Consider the following 25,946-nt stretch of genomic DNA (forward strand, 5'->3'; position numbering starts at 1 on the left):
ATTTCAAAATTCTGATGAAAACAGAAAAAACTGAAGTAGAAACAAATTATTTGCAGAGATTTTCTTCTTGTGACACTTTAATATATATTAAAGAATTAAAATATTGAAGAATATAGAAAAAAAGAAATAGGGGAGAACTTTTCCTAGCTTTTCTCTGCAATGTAACTCGGCTGAAGCTGACACCACTCATGAAGCAATTTGATTAAAGAAACATTTGCGGGAAATCCATCCACTGAGATTTATTCACCAGGACAAGCTGAAAAGTTATGGACATGTAAATCCTGTTAGCTTTGTGTAATGGTTAATCAACAAAGTATGAAAATCAGACTGTTTTAGAGGCTCCTAAGTCTCAGGATTTTGCCAACTAATTTTAGGATTCCCCACTGGCAATGTTTATTTCTATAACAGTCTTGAAGAATCTTAAGTCAGAATTGGTGTGTTCTGCAGTTTCATCCAAAAACCACTATTTTAAGAACTCAACATCAGCATTTTAAGAATGCAACATCAGCATTATGATACTGAGGTTTTGCCATTTCAGCTGAGGAATGCTGGCTGATTCAAAGTTTACAGTCTGAATTAGCAGGATAATTTAAAAAAGGGCTTGAATCAGTGCTGTGTTTGGTTAGTGACACGACAGTTGAGATTTTTAACAAAACGAAAGGCTAAAATGTACCTTATGAATAAAAGGAAGGCAATGAAGTACTAAACCAGGTTTTCCAAAAAGGCTGTGGAACTTCTATCTTTGGAGGGCTTTTTAGATTCACCTAGAAAAAGCCATAAATTACCTACTGGCAATAACCTTGTTTTAAGTTGGAGGTGGGACAAGGTGACCTCCAGAAGTCCCTTCCAAGAAGGACTTTTATGGTTCTATGGAAAAAGCATCAGGGTTTTACTGAGAAATATATATGGGTTGCAAACCTTAGTAGAAGAGAACTGGGAAAGCACAGAGATGACATAAAAAAATATGCTAATATTGAAACACTCTGCAAATAGAACATATTAGGCTGATTTATTTTAAAACTCAGTAATTGTAGGCCATTTGTCATGTAAGCAAGCAAGCGGAAAATAAGCCTAATGCATTTCAAATGCAGCAGAATTTCTAAAGCTCATCACAGTATATTCATAAAGATTGCTTCCAGTTAAACATAGTATATGCTCAAGGACTATTACAACGTGGTCTCATATATGAATAATTAGTTGCATCCACTCGTGCTGCAACAAACTCAATACTTTACGTAAAAATAGTAAGTGCGTTCTTTACATACAGATACACTCTGTTAACATATATTCATAATAAAAAATGAATTAATGTTCAACAAGGTACTGTTGAAAGTCCTCTAAAATGAAATTATTTCAATGATTTTGTCAGTCAAATTCAAAAAGTACAAATGAGGTATCCTGGAAGTCAATGGCAAAATTTTCCATCACTAGTTCAGCAGGGTCAGGATGATCTTCAATAATCATCCATTATTATAGGAATCAAATAATATACGGGGTTCCTACAGACTTCCAGTAGATACATTTCCTTCATAGGCATCTTAAATAACATCCTCAAGTGATTTCTCTTTGCACTTAAAGTCTTGTACTGGTTTTGGCTGGAATTCAGTTAAATTTATTCATAGTAGCTCATATTATTCCATGTTTTGGATTTCTGCTGAAAATAACATTGATAAAATAGGGGTATTTTTGTTACTGCTGAGCAGTGCTTACCCTGAGCCAAGGCCTTTTCTGCCTCTCACCTACCCCACAAATGAGCAGGCTGGAGGTGCACAAGCAGCTGGTCAGCCAGGACAGCTGACCCCAACTGACCTAAGAGATATCCCATACACTGTGCACAGCAGTAAGAGCTGGAGGAAGAAAGAGGAAGGGAGTACTTTTGGTGTTACAATGTTTGTCTTCGGAAGCCACCATTACGTGTGATGGAGCACTGCTTTCCTGGAGATGGCTGAACACCTGCCTGCCAATGGGAAGTAGTGAATGAATTCATTATTTTACTTCACTTCCATGTACAGCTTTTTTTATTCCCCTGTTAAACTGTCTTTATTTCAACCCTAACTTTTCTCATGTTTACCCTACGAATTACCTCCCCTGGCCTCCTGGGGCGAGTGAGTGAGCAGCTCTGTGGGTCTCAGCTGCTGGCTGGGGTTAAACCACAGTAAGTCTGACCTAGAAAGACCTTTTGGAAAAACAGGCAATGGAACCTAAAAATCCTGTAAAGATCATGAGTCAGATGGGGAAAAGCAGCCTATTCTGCTTCTCGGAAATTTTCATCTCTGCCCAAATTTATGCTAACATAACAATGGGTGACATTCAGAGGATATTATTTGTGATCTACTAAAACAAAAAATCTTTTGAGTCTTATTATGACTTTGAATATAACATATAATATTTAATGTCTCCATTTTAAATTAGTCATCCTGGACAACACAAAGGTATAAAATATATTATCAGTTTTGTTGAGAAACAGAATACAAAATATCCAGGTAAGGACAAAAATAAATTTTGAGTGTCCCTGCCAGCTTGTAAGTATGTGTCATGCCAGTTTTTAATTATATGCTGGTTCCACTAAGGACCTCTGCCGTACTTTAGGAAACTTTAGAATAACTGCCTGAAATTGACAGATTTTAAAAAACACACCACTATATTATTCCATTGTCATATAATAGTTAGGGTTGGAAAGGACCTTAAGATCATCTAGTTCCAGCCCCCCTGCCATGGGCATTGCCATTGCTTCAGACCTTCAAATTCTTTGGTGCTTCACAAATCTGACTTCTTTGGTCAACTGTGTAATTCTGTAAAATTCATCCATGGATACATGTTAAATAAATTTGGGATAATCAAATACGTTTAGGCAGTAAGTAGTCATACAGACAGTAGCTCTGCAGGTATTGATAATTATAATAACTTCAGCTCTGCACGAGTTTTTGAAATTATCTCTCTAGTATAAAGCGGTTCAGCTGCTTGTCAATAATATTCACTTCCTTGCATGCATACTAAAATTTCATTCACATTCCTGTATTTCTAAAGCAGTAATTCTCTGAAATGCAGGTTAACAATGCACCAAACTGTACCTAAACAACAGTCTGGGAAGTTGTCTGCTAAGAACTCTAAGCAGAATGAACTTGACATCCATAATTATTCTGAAAGCATCTTTTATTTTTTCCTCTAAATTCTAAGACATAATATCTGCTTCAGTAAAGAAAAATAACCTGCTGTCTTCAGCTCCTGAGTCAATGTGTCTCTGAAGGTAATTACACAAGGCTTGCAAAAATTAGTAGAATGCTGCCAATTTATTTGAAAAAAGCTTTCTTTTTTTCTTTCTTTTCATTGCTTTATGAGCTATATTCATCCAAATTCAGTGTTAGAAAGCTAAAGAAATATGTTCTTTGCCAGTTTAAATGAATAGTACTTTTATTATAATAGATATTTTCTTTTTTATTTCAATTAATTTATTTTATGTAAATGAAAAAACCCAAGCTATTCTTTGTTACATGAGTGAAAGGAGACATAATTTAAGTTTATTGAGGGACTCTTTGCACTTAGAGCAGTACAACGCCATTATAAAGAAAAAAAAAATCTGAAATTTATAAGATAGCAGGAGTTGCTTTAGAAATTATTGTCAACTGAAAAAAGAAATTCAGAAAGTTCCATAGAGTATACTAAGATTTATACTATAATATTGCAATGGATGTGAACCTAGCTGAGGTTCTCATGACTGAGAGACATAACAAAGCATGTTTTTGCCAAAGTGTATTTGGTAGGATATATATGTTTATGTTCATCGTGACTGTCAGAAAGAGGCAGGAAAACATAGGTGTGCAGCTGTTCTATGACCTTCATACTTGGTTGCACTGGGGCTTCTGGCCAACGCTCTCAGTGTGGACAACAAAGATCATGAGAAACTGTGCGGCCCCACAAGTAAACAGTTACAGAGCTGGCATAAAGCCGGTTGTTTTCTAAGGGTACAAAAGCAAGACTCTCTTGTAGCCAAATGTGAAGCCTCACCTATGGGTGGACACACCACGAAGGAGTTTTCCCAATTGCCTGAAGCTCTTGGCCTCAGCTGCAATGAGGCTTCCCAGCTGGAAGTGTGGGCCTCAATCATGATTCAGTGGTAACTGGTGATGTTTTTCCTCTTAATCTCTGTTCTCTCTATGCAGTAATGATTTGATGCATTGCTAATTTTCCTCTGTGCTTTACTTATATATGTATGTGTATATATATATATATATATGATTTGCTTTATTGTACTTATTTACTGTATATAGAGAGATTTATACCTGATTCTTGTTAGTGTGCTTGTTTGCTTTAGTGTGTATTTGCTTTAATGAGCTTGTTTAATAAAATGTGTATGTTATACAGCTAACGTGTGGGCATTTTGTTGCTCACCCTGCCTGTCAGCAGAACAAGTATCCCTATAGTTCTTACATTAGCAAAGGACTCGAACAAACCTTTGCTGAAGCAGGTCCCTTTACTTTGTTTGAAACTGTTTCCTACCTGAAGGAAATGGGGGAATAACATAAATTTAATGTGATAACATGAAATGTATTAAAAAATACAGCACATTTTGCTTGGTTCAGATACATTACTAGATGTCATTGTAATACTCAGTTAATCCCCTGTTCCTATATGTGCCCAAAGCTGAACCAAAGGATTAAATTCTTAATTCTTGAACTTGAAGCTTTAAGGAAAATATTCTATGCTTTATGTTAAATTGTAATAGTCATAACATTGTTCTAGTCTGAACTTACCTGTCGTGTTTCTATGAAAAAGGGTCCCTTGTGACTCAGGAGTGAGGCAAGATTGTAGAAAAGTGTATGACTTGGGAAAACCTTAGGTTTTGTGTTTGTTTCACTGCAACTGGCAAATACAAACTAAGATTCCTCTGGAATTTCATTTTCTGCAAATAGTAGCTTTATTTATGCACTTTCAAATAATTACTGAATTTATTAAAATAGGAGGATTATCTTTGTTCAAAAAGTTTCATATTAAGCAATTCTCTGCTTTTTTTTTTTAATTAATCCTTTACACAAATGGGATTTAACACAGTTTTAACCCATTTTTTTACCTTTTCCTTACAAATCAGTTGCACAGACAAGTTCCTGTCATGTAAAAAAACATTTATACAGTAATTCAGATAACTAAATTCCACCTTTTAAACCTACATTACATTGTGAATGCAGCATCACAGGGTACATTTAAAGATGGGGATTTCAAAACCGAGAACGTACGAATTGAAGTAAAGATTTAGTTCCTTTAAGAAGCCCCTGAAAGGGAAAAAAATGTTCAGACATACACAAGAAATATCTTAAAAGATAGTTGTCATTTGTGAGAATAAACAAATACTTACAGGTGAAATAACTAGAGTAAAGTTGCCAAAACTGTCAAGTGGGTTCTAACATAATTTACATCCATCCCAGAAAAAACAAGTCTATCAGTGTTTGTGCATATGATAACATATCTGCATTTGAATATATCGCAAAGCACTCAACAATGAATATGTAGTTGCGAAATCATGGAGAAAATTCTGAATAGTTGACAAAATTAGAATGTAATCTCAAGTAAATGCATTGACTGACTGAGGTATTTTAAGCAGTCTGTATCTTATTTTATCTTACTCTGCTTAAAATATTTCAAACTTGCAGAAGAAAGCACAAGCGATTGAGGAAAATGGTAGATCAGCTAGTCTCATGCAAATGCTAGAAATCACAATAATACCAGTTTCCAGCTGGTGGTCTTAAATGGAGTCATTGCCCAGGAAGAATAGGGAGCAAAAGAATTGTGAAATCTGGGAGGAGAATTCTAAAAAAGGCATTGGCTCAAGAAGCATCATCACTAAAAAAGTTAAAAGTTTAGTTGTCACTAAGCTAAATAACCCTGATGTTTTTATTTGTGTTTAAAAAATCATCAGTGAGGAAACTGCAAATGAGGTGGCTGTAGCAGATGTCCTGAAATACAAGAAATTGACAGAGGTCATAAAGAGTTATTCCTTTTATCTAGCCATGAAATTGCTTGAAATCTAGTTCATGCATCATCAGGGAGAAGCTAGGCTTGCTGGTTTTTCAAGTGTAAGTTAAAAAGATTGTTTAGGAGGATTAGACTGCTTGCAAGGTTACAAACTGCTGCATGTTAAAACATAAGGTAACAGTAAAAGCATATCTCATTCTCATCCCCCCTTCCTCCTTCAGTTGTGTCATGCCTATGTCTGAGATAAAAAAATATCTCAGACTATTGGTTTCTACTGCAATAGCAGTGACACCTTTAACCTGAACACTTATCTGACCAACCAATCCTGAATGTGGGAGCTATGCCAAGGGAGGGGTTGGAACAGAGGCAGAAAGAAGAAATTCAGGATCTAATTGCTTGATGCATCTGGGCTCTTTCACCACAATAATCAGCAAAAATATCAGTAAGTTCATGTATTCTTTACTCTTTTATAATTCTGTAGATAAAAGAAACCAAAGATTTCTCAAACTAATAAGAATTTTATCAATGTGCATCATACAACAGTACTAACCACTGCACAAATTTTATGTCTTCTACTTTTTAAATGAAACCAATGAAATGCTGCTCTTCATAATTTTGAAATCCAGTGAAACACTGGCTGCTAAGTCACACTGATGCTTCTAGCCCTTGAGTTATTAAGTGCTTGTTTGCATGTACATGGCAATTAATTATACCTATCATCATATACTCATGTATGCCTGTACAAAACTAACAGTTTGATTTGTGGAGCCATGGTTTGCAGTAATACATTTCTTAACTTTTCAATATCAAGTGCAATGACCGTTTTTTTTTTTCTTTTTGTCTGTTGGTGTGCATATAAAGAAACCCCCAAACATGAGAAAAACTGGATGTTTTGTTCATCCAGAAAAATGTTAACAATAACAGCATGCTAATGGGTGTGTGAATTCTCAAAAAAATAGATTTCAGAATTCTTTTGTGTTGTAATGCTGTAGCATGAAAACAGAATTCAGTTTGTTTTCTCAGCTGTCACTTTCCTACATGATGAAGCATCTTATAATGATTCTTTTTTTTGTATAAGAACAGAAAAATTCAGCAAAATCATATTTAACTGAAAATTTATTACATAATTTGTGTTACCTACTTCCTGTAAACTCACTTCTGCTAACATTTTTGCAAGAAACCACTAATACTTTTGAAAAAGTAATAAAAATTTAAATTTTTAAAATAATTTTTAAATAATCAGCATATAGTTTTTGTGGGATTTTTTAATAGATACACATATACTTAGTTTTATCCTCAGAGAATTTTTGGATGTTTGGTTGTTTTTTTTCCCCATAAAATTGCAGTTAGAAAAGAATATATTTCTGGGATACTTCTGTCCATTTTATAGAAGTAGGTTGTTATGTCATGGTAGAAAAGCTGCTTATCACAGGTATATGTTGTCTACTAATTTTAAATTATTCTTTCTCTCCTATCCTTTCCTTTTTTATACTTGCATAACATTTGATTTCAGCATATACTTCCAGGCTGGGAATATGTCACATTGTTCTCAAGGCTACCTGCTCTTTTACAGAAGAAGACTTTGAAAATTATTAAGAACAGAAAATGAAACATTTATATAGGCTTCCTCTTTTTAAAAATCTGCCTATCTGAAATTTAAAAATAACATTAAAATTATATTTTGAGCCATGAAAAATGTGAAGCAACAACATCTAAATGTTTCAAAATACATTCTTGAGCACCATAAACCCTGTTCAGTATTTTCTAAATGCTGAAAATCCACTTGAAATTATACTTTCTAATAGTCCCCTCTTTTCCTACACATTTTACTCCAAGTCTTACAAAGTATGTACAAGACCACTCAGTAAGCGACTAATTTTTTGCCATTATTATATGTTTGAATTGCAAACAGCATTATAGTTATATGAAAAAACAAAGTCAATGTATTTTAAATCTTTACTCGTCAGCGAATAAAACCCAAATGCAAATGTGTAAAGATTTTTTCACTAGTTATAAGTAGAGTTAGGCTAAGATATAGGACAAATACTGAAATAATAAAAAACAGGTATCAGTAATATTCTATTTTAAATGACATATTTCATAAAGCTTCATTAAACTGAGATGCCTTTCTGTGAAATCAGAAATAAACTCTATGTTCCAAGTAAAAGGACTGAAATTTGGTCATGACAGCAAAACTTGTCCCAGCTGGAGGTCTGGGGCACCATAATGGGCCCTTTATTCCATGATGTACGTTCTTTAAATTATGTAAAGTGTCTCAGGTTGCAAAATGTTGCATTTAATAATTTTTTCTATTATAAAAAAACCCTAAACCTTTGACTTTAAATTTTTTTTTTGTTATTGTTTTTAAAAATTGTTTCTCTTCCACCACTAAACCATCAAGATTTATATGTTTGGTACTGCAGATTCTTTTTCAAATATTTTTTTTAACTAAGTTTGGGAATTAACAATTTACAGATTGGTGCACCATTATCTGTTCCAGATTTTAGATTAACAGTTCTGTTTATCCCTTCTTACAGTGCTTCCAAACACAATAAAAACTCCCATGGCCTAGCCAGATAATTACATCTTTAATCATTCTGCTTCCAAAATAATTTGAGTTCACTTCAACAATTATTCCTTAAACTGAAGGCACAAGTGAGGGACAGAATAAATTTCTATAAGCAAAAATAAGGATTTTTGGTTTTCATTCTCTCTTTTGTTAGCCTACACATAATCACAAAACAAAACCAGAAGCTGATGATTGTCATATTTACTCTCTTTTAGAAAGTATTTAGTGGTAGTTTTGGCACTAGGTGATGGGTTGAAGCTAGTTCTTCTGCTTCAAATTACATAAATGAAGTCGGAGGCAATCACATGTCTTATTCCCATTTTCCACTTTCCCCCAAACAGCAATACTCAGCTCTTCTAACCACAACCTGACAGACCTTTAATTTATTGTATGCCTCTAGCCACTGGCCTGACTGTTAAGCCAGCACTGTTTTACATACTAAGGTTTCTGCCTAATTAAATTCTCATTTGCAGGCTGTTCCCTTTCTTTGCAGTCAGTCAGAGAGGCATCAGCACCTCCACACAGTCTTCTGGAAAGGTTCATGGCTGCTGAAGCAAGGAGGCACAGGAGGAGTGTGAGAGGACACCAGAGGAGGCCTGTGGAAAGCAGAACGTTGTTGAGACCAGGGCTGGAGACACACTTTTGGAAGGCAAAACTCCATGCAGGAGGGAAAAGGTACCTCTTGAATGGCTAAACCGGGGGCAAATCTGCCCTGGACAGGGACACCCCCAGAACTGACTGTGGCCTATGAAGGACCTATGGTGCAGCAGGGACATCCCATGGGCCACATCAGGATGGAACAGAAAAAACTTGTGAAAAGGTAGGAATGATGGAAGACAAGAGCAAGAAGAAAAGCTGTCAGGAAGGAGCCAGTGCATGCTGACTGTCATCTCCATTCCCACACTGCAGAGCCTGAGAGCAGCATGATGAGGTCGTAGCAAATATTAAATCAAGCCCATTTCTGTAGTGTATTTGAAAGCAATAATAATAACAACCTCATAATCTTTCTAAATAGAAACTGCAGGGAAAGTTTTTACATTTGGTAAATAAGAGGTGCCAGAAGGATAAGAACAAAAGTGTGAATTTATTAAAGAAAGAAAATACTTTAAAAAAAAGAAAGAGAACAAAAAGAAAATGGGAGAGAGAAACAGCTAGCATGGCACTAAATAAATTAATGACCAGCAGAGCCAGAAGCACCTTATAAATAATAGATCTTGATAGCTGTTTAAAAATCAATCTAGAGATTTTCTAGAGAAATGAAAGCTGTTCTAAACAGGATACGCAAGGCTAACATTCATAACTGAACGAAATGTGGGGTTGAGATACATTTTCAGGTTATCCAGCAGTCTTAAGAAATGAATAGAATGGAGGACTTATGAATAAAAGCTATTGCTATCAGGCAACCAATAACAGCCAAAACAAAATTTTAAGTTGTAGGAAATGGAAAAGTTGTGGAGAGGAAAAAAAGTCTATGGTTCTATGGTTCTGTGAAAAATACTACTGAATTTCTCATAGCCACCTAAAACAAGTGAAAACAGTAAAAGCTGACTGACAGTTTTATTCAGAGGACCTCACTTTAGGGCAGCATCTCTTGCTTAGGAAGAGGGAGAAAACCAGCTACTTAAGAATTTTTGAACAACAAGAAGTGTTGTAATGGAAAAAGAATAGTTTAAAAATAGTCTACAACTTTGTCATGGTGAGATGGAGCAACTTCTGCTGGGTGTGTCAAACACAGACCCACGTCTTTATTTGACAGGAAACAGAAGCAGATGGAGAGTTTCATTCAATCTTCCTGAAGCCAGATTTTCAAGGATCCTTACAATGGATGCCATTGTCACCATGGGGAAAATTATTGACCATGCTATTTGATAGATTTTGTTCTCCTTGGTACTGTTACCCTATTGTAAAGATCTCTATAAATTTTTTTTCTTTCTCTTTATTTCTTTAAGCTATCTTTCCCCACATGAATGTGAGTATCTGTGAACGCAGGGACAAATAAGTTGGATAGTGAAGCCTTGTTTTACATGTTCCAGTTTAGATAAGTAGGGGTGGAGAAAATCAGTTGGTAGGCATTAGACAACTATAAGAAAGTGAAGTAGATGACTATTAGTTCATGTAAAGGGTTGAGCAATATAAAAGATGTACAGACCTAATGACAGAGAAATTGATGTCAGGATGACAGGATAGAAGGGAGCACTCTCTAGTCTCATTTTTACAAAAGGAACTCATTACAAAAATATACTGAAAACTATGAACTGAAATGGAATGGTAGATACTGGTTTGTACAAGAGATGTGACTGCATGCTTCCTTAAAATAAATGCAAGAAAAATGAATCATTTTTAAAAGAGTGGTTTCAACTTTAACTTCTAATTTCCCATACAAATTTTCCAGTGGAAGCACATATTCCTACACATTTTGGCTTCTATCAGCTCCCTTTCCAGAAAAAGTTTCTTAGCTGTCTAGACATCTAATAATAGTCTGTAACCTCATGTCTGCAGAGCCCTAGAAGTCTGCAGGGTACTTCCAGTTTTAAGTTTTCCTTGGCAAAGGCTGTATAAAGAACAACTGGATACTTCTTTTGCATACTAATTTTTGCTGGTGTAGGTGGTGGATGTTAGTCAAATGAAACATCATCTTTTTGGTCCTAGGCATTTTTATCTTTTTTGCTTATTTGGATTCCTTCTGATTCTTATGGCAAGTTTTTACAGATGTAAAAGATAGGAACTATTTTCTGAGTTGATTCTATAACTTTTGCCAATACCATCAAAAAGAGATTTTCCCCAGACTATGTAAAAAATGAAATATTTTTTACATCAGCTTGAATTACTCATAGCTTTGATGGTAGGATTATTTTTTTTCTTATCGATTACAATACAGTACATGTTTTGAGATGTTTGTGGTTAAGTTAGCTTAACCACAGTTAGTGTTCTGCTGGAATAGTTACACTAGAAGAAGAAAATTAGTTGATATACTGAGTTAGAGAAAGGCAAATTAACGTGTTAATATATTAAGGTTTACTGCGAAACTAAAAAAATCCATGCAGATTCAAAATATCAAGAAAATACTAGAGAGGAAGATGCATGCTTCTGTAGACATGCAGGCTAGTAGACTGCTTGATGGGGATTGTTATAATGCTTAATAAATTTTGATACTATGTCATGGGGTTGCTAAAAGAATCACTGTTAGAGACATTAGCAAAAGTAATTTTAATAGAAATATATAAACGTGTGATTCGACAGAATTCAATGGCAAGGTCCACTTTGCTACATACAAAACCAGACTGTGTCAGAATTGGCAATGATTTAATACAGGATTGGGTTAAAGTGATTTATACAGAACTGAATTGAAATAATATGTGTAGAAACTGAAAATACAAAGGGGTAAGGGACACTCTCCTGTTGAGCCATAAAGTTCAGATTTTTTCTAAACTCTTGACAGACCCTAGATGCAGCTGGCTCTAATCCAAGTCTCAGACTTGGATAACAGCTTATGTCTAGTGGAATTTAAAAGGAAAACAAGGCAGAGGGATGGAAGGTGAAAAGGATATAAGGGAAACCCTCCTATTCAGTCATGAGGCTCAAATTGGACCCCCTTGTTTTCTAAACTTCCTCTCAGAGAGGAATCTAGGCAGAGCTGAATCCAATCTTAGTCTCAGACCTGAATGACAGTTTTATGCTTTATGAAAGAAATATAGGAAATAAGGAAATTCTCCTACAAAGTCATGAGGTTCAGACTATGCATATAGATATATACACATATATATGCATATGTATATTAAAAATCTCCCTCACGTGCAGTGAAAGGTAAATGTAGAGCACAATGCTTACATCAGCTTTCTCAGAATTTCTCAACAGGCAAAGGGTTGAGGGTCAGTGAGCAGAAATAACAGCCCAAACAGATGATCCCCCTGTTTCCTAAACTTGAGAGTTTACAGGATGTGAGAGATGTTCTGCACAGAGGGAGATAACTGGGTTGCAGCCCACTGTGGTTCAGGAAAGCTCAAAGACAGTTGTAAGATGGTTGGCTTAATTCATCAGTAAATTTTTATCCTGGCCTCAATTCTGTGTCGGTTTCACCAGTTGCACAGCCATTATGTTTCAGGTTGTCAGGGAATGATTTGTCATCTCAAAATAACTCCTGATATGGTTAGGGAGTATATGACCTTCCTGGTATCTGTGTGGCCCTTCCCACCTTTGCTAGGCAATCAGAGTTTCTGGTACAGCCAGGGAGCACTCAGCCAACCAATAACTTGCAACTGCAAAGTCTGGGGAATTCCTAGGCGAATCAAAAGGGTCCAGGAGTGGGGTGAGGGGAGGTACCACCACAGTAATTTCTGAACTCTTATTTGATATTGCCCATCCTTGCAAGGTAGTATTGTGAGTACAGTGGCATCACTGTTACACTACATGGTCAAATATGGTTTCAGCTCAGTTCACTGGGATCAGTTGTCATGTGATGAACAATTTTAGTTCCTCTCATACTGGAGTGTGTTCAGGCTTGTGACCTGTCTTGTTACTGGCCTCTTGACATACTAAGTCTCTCAATGTTTAAATTTCTGAAATATGTAACCGGAAACTATGCATGGGCAAGAACAACAACTTTTGTTAGTATGCTGTTGAGTAAAGAAATCATGGCTACAGGTGGGACTCCAAGCGTTACCATGTACAAATAAAAGAAATACATGCAAGAAATTTCTAATATGAGAAATAATTTGAGTTAAGGATTTATGAAGTTTGATGGATTGTGCCATTCCGCAGCTGATGCCTTTGAAACAGGTTGTGTTTCTAGCTGTATGTTTCCTCATGTAAAGTGGTGGGCTACGAGCACTGAAACCTAAATATTTTCTTTCAATGTAATCTCACTGATCATATCAACAAAAACTGTTACGTATTTAATTTCTGTCATCACTAAGTATGCTAGCAAACGTTCAGCCAAAGATACGATGGAAAATCTAGCCAAATTAAACAAAAAGAATAATTCTTCCTTCTTTAATGCTTCTAGGTCACTGTTCATTTACCAGAAAACTGATAATGACTTTCCATTCCTGTGTAGTTTATGAAATCTTTAGGTCCTCAGATCTTTAGCAAAACTGTAATGAAGTTTCAGTGTCAAGAGTTCATGTCACAGTTGAAGAAACACTAAAAATAAATAAGCTATAAAGAGAACTTTTAAATCAAAGTAAGAATCATTAGAAGAGTAGAGGTATCATTGCTGATGTCAACAATATCAAGTAGAAAAAAAAACAAGAAAAATAACTAAACAGGAATTTAGCTGGTGACTGTTCTTAGGCAGTCTGTACAAGTACTACTGTGTATTTTTAATGATAGCTACAGGACCAGTCCAATGGTCTACTTAGTTGTACTGAATAAACTCAAGTTAGAGAACAGGAGGACTAATCTCTCATGACCAAACCTGCTTCTTGTCATATTTCCCCATTTTCCTTAGCCAATGAATAATAACACATATTAATGAAAACTAGTAAGCAATATAGTAAGATAATATATGTTTTTGTTCAGATGGTACACTGCTGTTGTTATAGGTTCTGTAAATTAATTACTCTAATGTTTTGTGACTCTCCCTTAGGGATCAGTCTCCTGTCTTTTGTTTTTTTCTTCCAGTACATAGTTCAGCTGACATTCGTAACTGGAATGAATCACAACTAAAAATTAAAACGGGAAATCGAAGTATTTATGCTAAAAATGGGTAAATTCATTTTTTTCACCTTCCTTCCATCTTGGACTTCAAATTCCCTCTTTCTTTTGGTCCATTCCACAAAACTGTCCCTCCTGATTGTAATATTGGACTCCTGGTAAACTCATTATCCCCTCAACTACCAGCTGAGAGTGCACAAAATTTTAGAAGGAATCTTTTTCTCTCAGCAATAACAGTTTCACCATTCTTAATGCATACAAAAGGGAAGCAATCACTGTAGTTCAATAGTATAAATTTGTAACAAGCAGGAGGTAGATTAAACATACACAATTGGAAATTTCTTTCACTAATGCAGCATACTTTAGCATCAAGTATCAGAAGATCCCAGATTAATCCACAAAACAATAAAACAATTTCAATGGAATACAGATTTTAGGAATGACATGAAAATGCATATAAAAAAATTTGCATAGGTTGCTACTTTAGAAATAATTTATAATTTTCACTTTTAAAAACTGATGCTTTCCACAGATATATCAACTGAACTGCATGCCGGAGTAGGACGATGATATTTTCTATTAATGCACTATATTGAATGCTTGGAGAAAGAATAAATGGAACATGTGCCCAAATAATTGTGCATTGAATCTTGAAAAAGCTTTATTAAGGCCCTTAATATTGCTTTTGTAACCACGTAACCAGCTCTATTCTTCATACATCAATTTGTCTTACTAATCACAGCTAAGAAGTTTATTGCTGGACATCAAATAAGAAAATAAGATTTCTCTTGCATGAAATAGAATCAATACTCCTTAAAAGTGCCTCAAGTCTCCTTTTTTTTTTTTTTCTTTCTGGTTCTAATATACAACACAATTGTTGAAATGAAATTAATTTACCCAGAAATGGCCATCCTAGGAATTCAAGTAGTGCAACTGTATCAAACCATGCCAAATAACTCTAGTTTAAGAAAGACTTTCTGGAAAAGGGATGATAGAAACATGGAAAGGGGGAGGAGGGGAAGAACCTGTATCTTAACAGTATTGTCACTCATCAACTGTCTCGTACTTTCCCTTTGGAGGGTAAAAAATGCCACTTAGGAAGAGATAACCCTTCATAGGTATATTTGAAGTAAATCTCTCCTTGCAAATAAGGTATGCATACCCAAGCAAAAGGCAAACCAAACACAAGCATTAATAGCTACTACAGAGATGTGTATGGGTGGTAGTTGTTAGTATGAATTAAATATCTGCATTGTAACTTGTAGTTAAAAATCCAGTTTGTGGCTGCTACTGCTGATGTACAGCGCTTGAAAAATTTCTTGGAATTCTGAACAACAAGCAAAACTTCCTTTTGCCTATTTTTATTGTGTTATTTTTAATTGTTTACAGATGCATATTATTTGCAAGAGGTACATTAATTATGACTTTGACGAAACTCCACATTAAAAAAAGAAAATAAATGCCCCAAAACGTATATTCAAACCTCTACTATTCTCTTGAAATAATGTCAGAAACATTTGAGAATTTCATCCTATTTTCCTCCCACTGAAAGCACTAGTGCCATGCATAAGCAAATGCCAGAATATTTTTGCCACTGGCAACAAAACCAAGGAAGTTGTAATACTACCCAAATTCATAGGCATTTCAGTTACTAATGGAACATTGCAACAACTAGAACCATAACATTTATTAGTTCATGTCCCAGTTTGTTCAAGTCCCTGAAGATACCTGCATTGCAGTCTTCAGTAAATACCAAAACTTTAAATGGACATTGCAGAATATTCACCCAGAAAGAAACTTGTAGTTGAAATATTTGCACTGAAAAGCTCTATAGGTCACTGAAACAGGAAGCAAATGCACGATATTAGCCTTATATCTTCCTTAATGTAATTTTCTTAAGGTTAATATTTAAAGAAGCATGTCAGTTATTGCAATGAACCTGTTTAAAAAGTCAGTTATTCTGAATATGAAAAAACCCTCTTATCCAAAATAACAAGCATTTTTTGCAGTAGCAATATGTCTCAAAAGCAGATCGCACACAACAAAGAACCTCCATTTTATGAACCAGTTGCCTGCTCTAAATCGGTCAGGCAGATCTGGTCACAAGTCCCAGCAGCTGTTTCCCACCTTTTGAGTGAAAAACATAATATCCTCAATCTAGACCTAAACGATGGCTGACTTCAGGTCTATAGGTATCAAACTAGATTTTTCACACATGTACTGTACTTATCAGTACCACTCAAAAAATTCAGTGCCTAAGCCAATCCATCCTCAAATGTTTACAGTTATTTGTAGGTGTCATGGTTTAAGCCCAGACATTGGTGGTTTCAGCCCAGCAATGCACCAGCCACTAAGGAGAAAAATGACTGCTACTGCTGAACCCAGGACAGTATGGCAGGCAAATGCTCAGGTATCCAAGGTACTAGTAGCTAATTATATATTCCTTTAGCTGAATCCAAAATTGTATTCTCATTCTGCATTTTAAAGACTTATCTGGGGGAAGGGAAGAGCTTTCTACACATTTTGAATTACTATCAATTAGCAGTTTAAAGTGAAAACTAAATATATTTTGCTCTCTCCCATTCTTTACCCTTTATTCTCAGTGTGTTGTACTTAATGCTACTAGCAAACATAAAAGACTAGAAAAGTAATTACATGTTTAATATGAATGAAAAGCAGGAGTGAAGCTATGGTAATAACAAAGTAAGCAAGCAATCAGCTTTCGGAAAGCTGATTTTTCTGATAGAGTATCTTGATTTTTACTTACGGAACAGGGCATAAAAGCTGTTTTCATTTTTTATTAGAGATTTTCCTCTTGTCCCCATGTAAAAGTTTACTAACACCATCTTTCCCACACTCAGGTCAATAGATTAGATAGAGCTATTCGTTATCATTCTAGCATAACCAGCAAGGTTAGATTAGACCTGCATTTCCTCAAGGGATTCACTTAACCTAAATATATGACTTTTTGCTCTGGATTTGAAATTATTCCTCATAACCAGTCTGCCCCCCACTGCACTACAATTCTGAATGCATTGTATGCCCTCAAGAAAAGATTTTTGTTTTCCAAGGTTCACTGTTACTGTTAAGCCACAAGAGACAAGGAAAGGGTAGCATTATATGTTAAACAAACATGCTGATTTGGATTGACATCCCTCCGTAGTTATGAAATACATAATTTATATCAGCAACTTTTATTGTTATGAAAGCAAAAGCATTCCGCAATGACAGGCACTGAACTGGATATAGAAACTCTGAAGCTTTAAGGTGTAATAGTGTTTGTACAAAGTTACTTGGTAGAAGTTATCTTTGATTCATTGTCCTGCAAGTTGGTTGTCTTATTAAGACCAAATAACTTGATCTGCAAGGCAAAAAAAGTTAGTAGTGTATGTCAATATATTTTTAAATATTTGCTTCTATCATGGAAGGTAAAGTTTATGTAAATGTTTCTGTAATGAATGGAAAATAAATTAATTTACATATGCTATGAAAGATTTCTTCCATATCAGGCTCACAAAAAATGACCAAAGTCAAACCCCAGGTATTTTTATTTACTTAAGTTGATAGGTTTAGAACATAAACTTGTATCTAGCAAGATGCAGAACTGTAACTACATACATGAATTGTGCCACTTTAACTGAATGAGAAAGTAAACCATTTTCAGGTAAACAAAGATTACACTTGTGGTTGGAGTATGACACAAGAGTATAAAGATTAATCCGTCCCCTCATCTTCCTTTCCAAATTAGAGCCCTGAACCCCAGCCTTGTGAAGGTATAATATTTTACGGGTGAAGAATCAACCATAATTGATTATGTCAAAAATAGCAGACAATCCACCATTTTATACACCATGTATCAGAAGCTGTCTTTCCTGAACTGTGACTTGGAAGATGCTCTGCTTAAAATACAACTGTTTTAGGCAAAGCTTACATGCTTTGCTCAGTTTATAAACGTGTAAGACAGTGGATGTTTTGTATATCCCATACACAGACACAGATTTCACATATAAGTAGTATTTATCACTCTGCAACCCTTAAACAACACCTCCAGCAAACTTAAGGTAAAAAAGATGCAGATCACACTGCTACAGTGTCAAAAGTGGCAGCAGAAGAGCAACATCAGAGGTCTTTCTTAACAATAACTGGTTGTTTCCCTGAATAGAGCAATGTATTCTGGGAAATGAATATGAATACAGTTATGTTTTATCAGCTGATACTGCCAGATTCTTCTGCTCCAGCTGGCCATTAATTCTGCCTTGTCTTTCCTTGCAGAATTTTTTCATCTGGACACTGGTGGTTGCAGTCTTTCCACAGATGATCTGTTTCAGTGGAACAGTAAAACCATTATAATCTTTCAGAAAGGCACACACAAGAATAATGGGTTTAAATGTTATTTTACTAATAATTTCATTTTACTAATAGCATTATATATTTATTTAATATTTTTTACATTATATCTCTGTAGAAATGTAAATAGTGAGAGATGCTTCACCCTACCATGCACCTAAACTCACTTTTATTTTCTTTATTCTTAATGTATTAACGTAGTATTATTGAAGTCAGCTTAAGAGGTTAAGGCAAATCCAATAAGCACACGATTCAGCAGTTTTATTAGAATATACTCAGCACAAAACTAAATTACTTTATTTTATAAATCTACCCTCCTAAACCATAGCATTTTTAGTATTGTTTCTAAATTAAAAGAGAGAATTCTGTCAGTATTGGTTTCTGCACTGTTTTCCTATGACCAAAGTATGATATCAAATGCATTGCAACTACTCAGTGCCAACTTGTGACCTAGGAATGGCATGAAAATAGAGTATGACTTTTCATAGTACTTGGCACTTGCAGAACACGGAATTGTGCAAACAATAATTCTCATAATTATCTTACGAGTTAAGTAAATACTGTTTGACAGAGCTAAGATTCAATATCAAGATATCTTTAATTACATTCATTTCTGAATGTTTACATGTTTTCCTGTCAATCTCTAGCACTGTTTTGTGAGCCCTTAAGAGTAAACTTATTTCCTGAGAAGATAATTAACTCATGGAAATACTCTTGAATTTGAGAGTTGTTCATGGGAAAATATACTTCAGAGATATCATCTCTTGACTTACTAGGTGCTTAATGATGAGATTTAAAATAAGAAGTTAAAGTAGTTTCAGGCATGAATGAAGAGTCAGCATATTATAGTAATAGAACACTGAAGACACTGCTGTTTTCTAATGTCTGACTCCTGATTTCCCTGATGTCTGTAATTTTTATTCTACCTCTTTCCTGCTTCTTCCCTCTCATTCCATGCTTGTTTTGTGAGTTGTTACTGAAGGCTGAAATAAATTTACATTCCCAGGGACATTTCTCTGGGTCTGAAGTGTAAACAACGCTGAAACAGTCTGGAAAAAAAATAAAACCGAAAGCCAAATCTTTGTCTTTTGATTTGGATGCAGCTTCAAGACGATTTTATTAAACAGAAATCAGTGGATATACATGAATTTTTAAAAACATTTTATTCCATTTGTACATCTGAAAACTGTGCTAATTTACAGCATTTACAGAGATCCAAGCTAATTACCATAGGAAGGATCTGGTATAGCTGGCAATGATATAATGAATGACATTTGAATTTTCAGGGATGTGAAGTGTGAGTTATGGTTTTGAATATGTTGACGGGCTCAGATAACAGAAAATAAACGGTTAAAATATAATATACACAGCTATATGGAAAAGTTTCCTTCTTTTTCCTGCCAACATTCATTAAAACTATAGAGGGAAAAAACGGATTCTTGCCCATTTAATCTTTGCCTTTCCAAAACTGTTAACAAGGGTAAGTGAAAAGGTTGTGTTGGCATCCATTAATTCTGGAAAGATCTCTAGTATTTTTTTTTTTTCCTTTCTACAAGCCAGTGGGGAATTTAGCAAATGTTGGGATGTAGTAGACTCCATTAAAGCTGAACAATGAACAAATTAATGTCTTCTGATGATCTTCATTACTTTCATGGAAGATGTATAGGGCTGTGGTTTTATTTCTTTTCTAAGTAAGTCCTTAAAAAAGCAAATACATATTTCATATATATTTTCACTTAATTCCTACATTCCTTCTGCACCCTGCTCTGTGTTTTATACAGGCAATACAAAAGTACATGAAAAAATATCAAGAACATGTTTATTTCTGTCCCCACAACTAAACATTAGTGTGCTGCATAAAAAGAAAATTATTGAGAAGGAATGGAGAGGAAAAAAATATCATACTCTCTCTATGTACACACAAATGCCATAGCGCATTCACAGAAATTATTGAAAATAAAAAAGACCTGAATTAGCTTTTTATTGATGGCATTTTGAAACATTTAGTGTCAGAAAGCCTGTCAATCCTGAAAAAAAGAGCAACAATCAAATTTCCCCTGTTTGAATATGTGTATACACACACACACATATATACACTCTAGTATGAAATAATAGGTTCAGAGGCCAATCTCAGGTAAATCACATACTAGTTAGTAACAGCATATAGCATCAAAATACGATCACTGATTCCAGCTACCATGCATCTGTGACAATAAGCAGAATTAATGGTGACTTAAAAAAACATAATACACATATATAACAAGATCAAGAAATGCCATACATTTTACATCACCAAGACTAGATTTACATTGCAAGAGTGATCTACAGTTATAAATCTCTAACAGCGTGGAAAAAAGAATAATTAGGAAAGCATTTGACGTTACAGTGGCAGCTCATGGTGAGAAAAAATTATTCCCCTCTTCGTCTAAAAACATTACTGAGTGATGGTGCTCAGAAAGAAAGGGCTTGCAGCAAGCTCAAATGGAATTGAAATCTTATTCCTTTCACTTTACTGTATTGAGCAAGAGATTGTGCAGGAAGAAACCACAAGGGGACGTAACAGCAACAGGAGCAAAAAATTAATCCTGAGCGGTTTTGTCAATAGCATATAAACATGTATAGAAACAAATCTTGTTTTTATTTTAGGCTTAATTTTTTTTTTTTTAAGAGAACAAACTTATTACATTAAATCCAAACTTAGCCATTTTTGTTTTGGTTTCTGTTTTTGTTTTTCTTGTTTGGTTTTGTGTTTTTTTTTTTGATTGCTTTTTGTTTTTTTTTTAAATAAATTTTTGGCTTCAGATTACAAGTCATGAAAAGACTAAGGCATTCAAACAGACAAGTATGTCATGAAGGTCTGGCGATACATTGCCCATTTTTTATAAGAGAACAGAAGGCAATAATTCAGTAATTTCTGAGTTCAGAAAATTCAAAGATCAGAATCATTAAAAGAACTCAGTGGAAAAAAATATGCAACTCAGTTTAATAAGAAGCATAAAGCAAGATTTTTATTCTTTAAAATTGTAAATGGCCAGACACAGTAGAAAAAATAGATTTTAAACATGCGAGAGCATTTGATACTTTGAGATTTATTCATTTATTTTTAAACAGTGTGATGACCCTGCAGTATGAGAGAATGGGAAAATATTTCCTTTACCAAGGAAGAGGATATTAATAAATTCAACAGCATAGCTCTGCTCTCTCCCCCTTCAGTCTAGCTATTTAAATAAGCCTTTAACTAGGAAAATTACAGGACCCTGAAGGAATGCTAACATGGCATCCTCATTTAGGAAAGGTAATATGTTGTAACTAACCTTATGCCAATTAATTTGACATTTCCTGTAAAGCCCGGTCAAAAAGGCAGGTGAAGGAAGGATGACAGAAAGTTGTTACTGGATTCAACTGAGGGCTTTATTGCCAAAGATGCTGCAAATGTCAACCTACAAAACCAGAAAATAAGTTTGCCATACAAATGTGATACTACCCACCAGATATGAAATGCAAATAAGGCAAAATTAATTTACCTAGCTTTTACCTAGCTAGTAAATCACTGTAAAAGTTAGTTTTAAAGAAATTGCTACTGTGAGAACTGTTTGCTAGCAGTAACAGGATTTCACTAGTTGGACTGGAGAAGACAGCTCTTATGTGATTGCAAGGTGAAACAACATTTCTCAGATAATTTGAAGAGCACACCAGTGTGTAAGTATAACTCAGACATAACCAAATTAGTGCTTGCCAACTGTGTTTCGGAGCGTAGCAAAAAAGCTGTTTACAGAAATAGCTCTATGTGTTCCCTGGAGCAGTGATATACTGGTTTTCTATTATGATTGAAAATCCCATGTTAAATTTGATTGTGCTCTTTCTATTAAAATTTCCCAGCTGCAACAGTGACCTATGTCAGATCTTTCAAAAGAGGATGAATGCAAGCTTATTGACTGCAATTCGAAGTAACTAGCCCACAGAGGAAGTTAATTTACATGCATTGCGAGTAAGAGATGGCTTTATTCCCAGACACACAGCATATGCAAAAAAGATAAGTCAGAAAAGCAGACAAACTCCTATGCAATTTCAGAATGTATATTCCTTAGTAGAATGTTCATGTTGCTTAACTGAGGTGTTAGCTCACTTTCAGCCAACATGTGTACGAATCACAGACTCTTCCACTTGAACTTCTCCTGTATTTCCATATCATTGTGTTTGCCAGCAATGGTATTCATGCCCCCAAACAATGAAATAGATTTGAAGACTAATCTGTATGAAAGGTTTATTTTTTTCTATTATCAGCTTAGTTTGTGACAAATTAATTCCCTATCAAACTCACCCAGCAGCTTCATGAGCTTCTTTTAGCAGCAACATACATCTATGCCGTTATAAAACAATGTGGAACATCAGAAGAAGGGAACACCCCTTTTAATAGTGAAGGAACAGTAACACCAATTAAGAACTGACCTCTCTCTATTGACTGTGATATAAGCCTCCTAGAGCAACTTACTGTAGAGGACATTCTAACACTGTTTTAGCTTTTCCACATCTTTTAGCTGTTGTGCCAAACTACTCCCATATAAACAGTGGTTTGGCATTACACTGACTTGAAAAACCAGGAAAGACAACTACCATAGCATCCTTACAGTTAATTTTTCTAATATATTTATGAGACGCTTTAAAATAGGGTATTTTTTTTAAGTAATTTAACTTTGAGGTAGCTCAGTTCTAATGAAGGAATTGTATTGGCAGATATCATTACTTTCACTTGGCACCTTCTGAAGGTAAAAAAGTAGCTTAAGTGTCTGAAAGTTATAATTTTGCCCTGCTTGTACTTCGCTTTCTTGTATATACACCCAGGTTACTCAGCTACAAGGCCTTCATTCTGCTCTTCAATAGTTACTAGAAGGTTAATAGTTAATTGGGCTCAATTAATTCTCTTTGCAGATGTTGTCCTTATGCACAGGAGAAGCATTTAAGATATATTACAACAGCTTCCAGTCAAGCACACCTATGTCATAACAGCTAGTTAGTTCTCATGTTGCTACCCATGTCATTTTCCATCCTAATCAAAGGAGCATGTTAGGTCAGTGCTAAATAAATCGTTACTGACCTTGTAATGTACACATTCCTCCTCTCTTTAGGAGATAAAGAGATGCTATCACAGAACTAATTGAACCAGGTTAACTTTTTGGAGTTTTTTAAGAGCTAGAGCCTTTCTTTTATCCCAGACTGCTTTGGGGAACAGGTCTGGGTAATATGCAGACTTGTGCACAGAAAGCAATGTGTATCAACGTGAAATGAAAAACTTCTGAACAAAGACCAATGATATCCAAACAGCATCTTTTACTCACAGCAGCATTATCACTAGGTCAAAACTACTGTTAGCCTATACCCTGATGTCCTGGGTTCAGCAGTAGCAATACTTTTCCTCCTCCTTAGTAGCTGGTGCTGTGCTGTGTTTTTGACTTTATTCTAAGAACAGTGCTGATAACACAGCGGTGTTTTCAGTTGTTGCTAAGTAATGCTTACTCTGATCAAGGTCTTTTAGTCTTATGCTCTGCCAGCGAGGAGGGGCACAAGAAGGCAGGAGGAAGCAGAGACAGGACACCTGACCCAAACTAACCGAAGAGGTATTCCATACCACAGCACATCATGCCCACTATATAAACTGAGGGCAGTTACCCGGAAGGGCTAGATCACTGCTCAGATCAGGCTGGGTATAAGTCTGGTGAGTGGTTGTATTCTCTTCCCTTGTTACTTCCCTTATCATTATTATTGTTGGTGGTAGCAGCAGTGGTTTGTGTTATCCCTCAGTTACCGGACTGTTCTTATGTTCTTATGCGAGTTACATTCTTTTGATTCTCCTTCCCATCCATCCGGGAACTGGGGGACGAAAGGGAGGGGAGTAAGCAAGCAGCTGCGTGGTTCTGAGTCACCGTTTGGTCTTAAACCATGACACCTGATTTCAGAGCAACTCAATCGTTTGGCCTTTATTTTAAAATTATTGTTAAATTCTGAAATAAATCTTATTCATCTTTCAGTGTCAAAATTCATGAAATAAGAAAAATGATCTCCCTTTGACAGGACTTTTTTTTAATTTTTTTTCTAAGATTGAAGACTAGAGCAGAAAACAGAGGGTAAAGCTGACAAATCTGTAAGCGCTCATCTTTGCAACTCTACTTTCTCTTGTTGGTCAAGACCAAAGTAAAATCTAAAAATAGGTCTTCTCTGAAAAAAAGAAATAAATAAAATGCAAATGCATTGTTTTTTAAATCATCCCTAAACTAAATAATTTCTGACACTACCACACATCATGTCATAAATTCAGCTTCTACACCTAAGATATTCCGAGTCTACCTAAGAGACAGTTCCTTGAAACTGGCATGGTAGAATATTAAAAACTAGAAGTTAGAAAAAACAAATTGAAATCCTAATTGTCTTCTAGAATGCATCAGAGACAACAAGTATCATTCTGAGTGGATTGCATGTGAAATACCTCATAGGTAACTTAAATAAATTGAAAAACCTATTTTCGATATGACAAACTGTTTTGTTTTTCAATAGTATGCCTTGAATCACTCATATTTCACCCAAATAAAAGGGGGAAATGAATGAGAAATGGAATATAGACCACTTGTGGTAGACTAAAGCCTTATTAAACTGCCAGACATAAGTGTATGAGTTCTCAACCAGGAGGTAAATAGACCACGGAGTCCAAGACAAGAGACTGGGAATCATCAAGTTGTTTTTGTCTCCTCATTACTCTGCAGTCTCTCTATATTCCCCCTAATACATGATGGGAAAACCACTAAATCCTCCTCCTGAATGTTAGCCATATCATAAAGGCAGAATAACCAGCTATTTCCTGAAAGAGCAGGAATAAATACAAGTTATAAGCAGTACTAACACTGTAGATCCAATATTCCTAAAAAACAAAATCTCCTCCAACCACACTTCAACCTTCATTGAAAGGAGCATATCATACATTTGTTCTAAAGACAATATTCTTTGTGATACCTTGAATTCTTCCTACCTCTTGAGCTAGTTATAAATTGTTTGCTAACTCTACTATCTGATGTCTTATTTAGATACAGTCTTTTGATCACAGATTCACTCATTTTAATATACTTCATATTTGAAGGAGTTTGATCAGGTCTTAGCTGATTACTAGTTACATTACCCAAAACCTTAAGAAAACGTGTAGAAAGTGAATAATTTCTGATTTTCTGCAGAAAGTCACACACCACCTGTCTGCTGATGCAGTAGGAGAAAAAACAGACAGTACTTGGATAAAGGGAAAGATCAAATTCAGTGTTTATTTCAGAAAAGAATCTCTTTGGGACACACATATAATCATTGAATCATAGAATAGTTTGGGTTGACAGGGACCTTCAAAGGTCATCTAGTCCAACCCCCTTCAACAATC

The sequence above is a fragment of the Pezoporus flaviventris genome, unplaced genomic scaffold (genome assembly GCF_033815535.1).
Source record: "Pezoporus flaviventris isolate CSIRO_AGI_PZ_B2104156 unplaced genomic scaffold, CSIRO_AGI_Pfla_v1 ptg000050l, whole genome shotgun sequence".
NCBI classification, from domain to species: domain Eukaryota; kingdom Metazoa; phylum Chordata; class Aves; order Psittaciformes; family Psittacidae; genus Pezoporus; species Pezoporus flaviventris.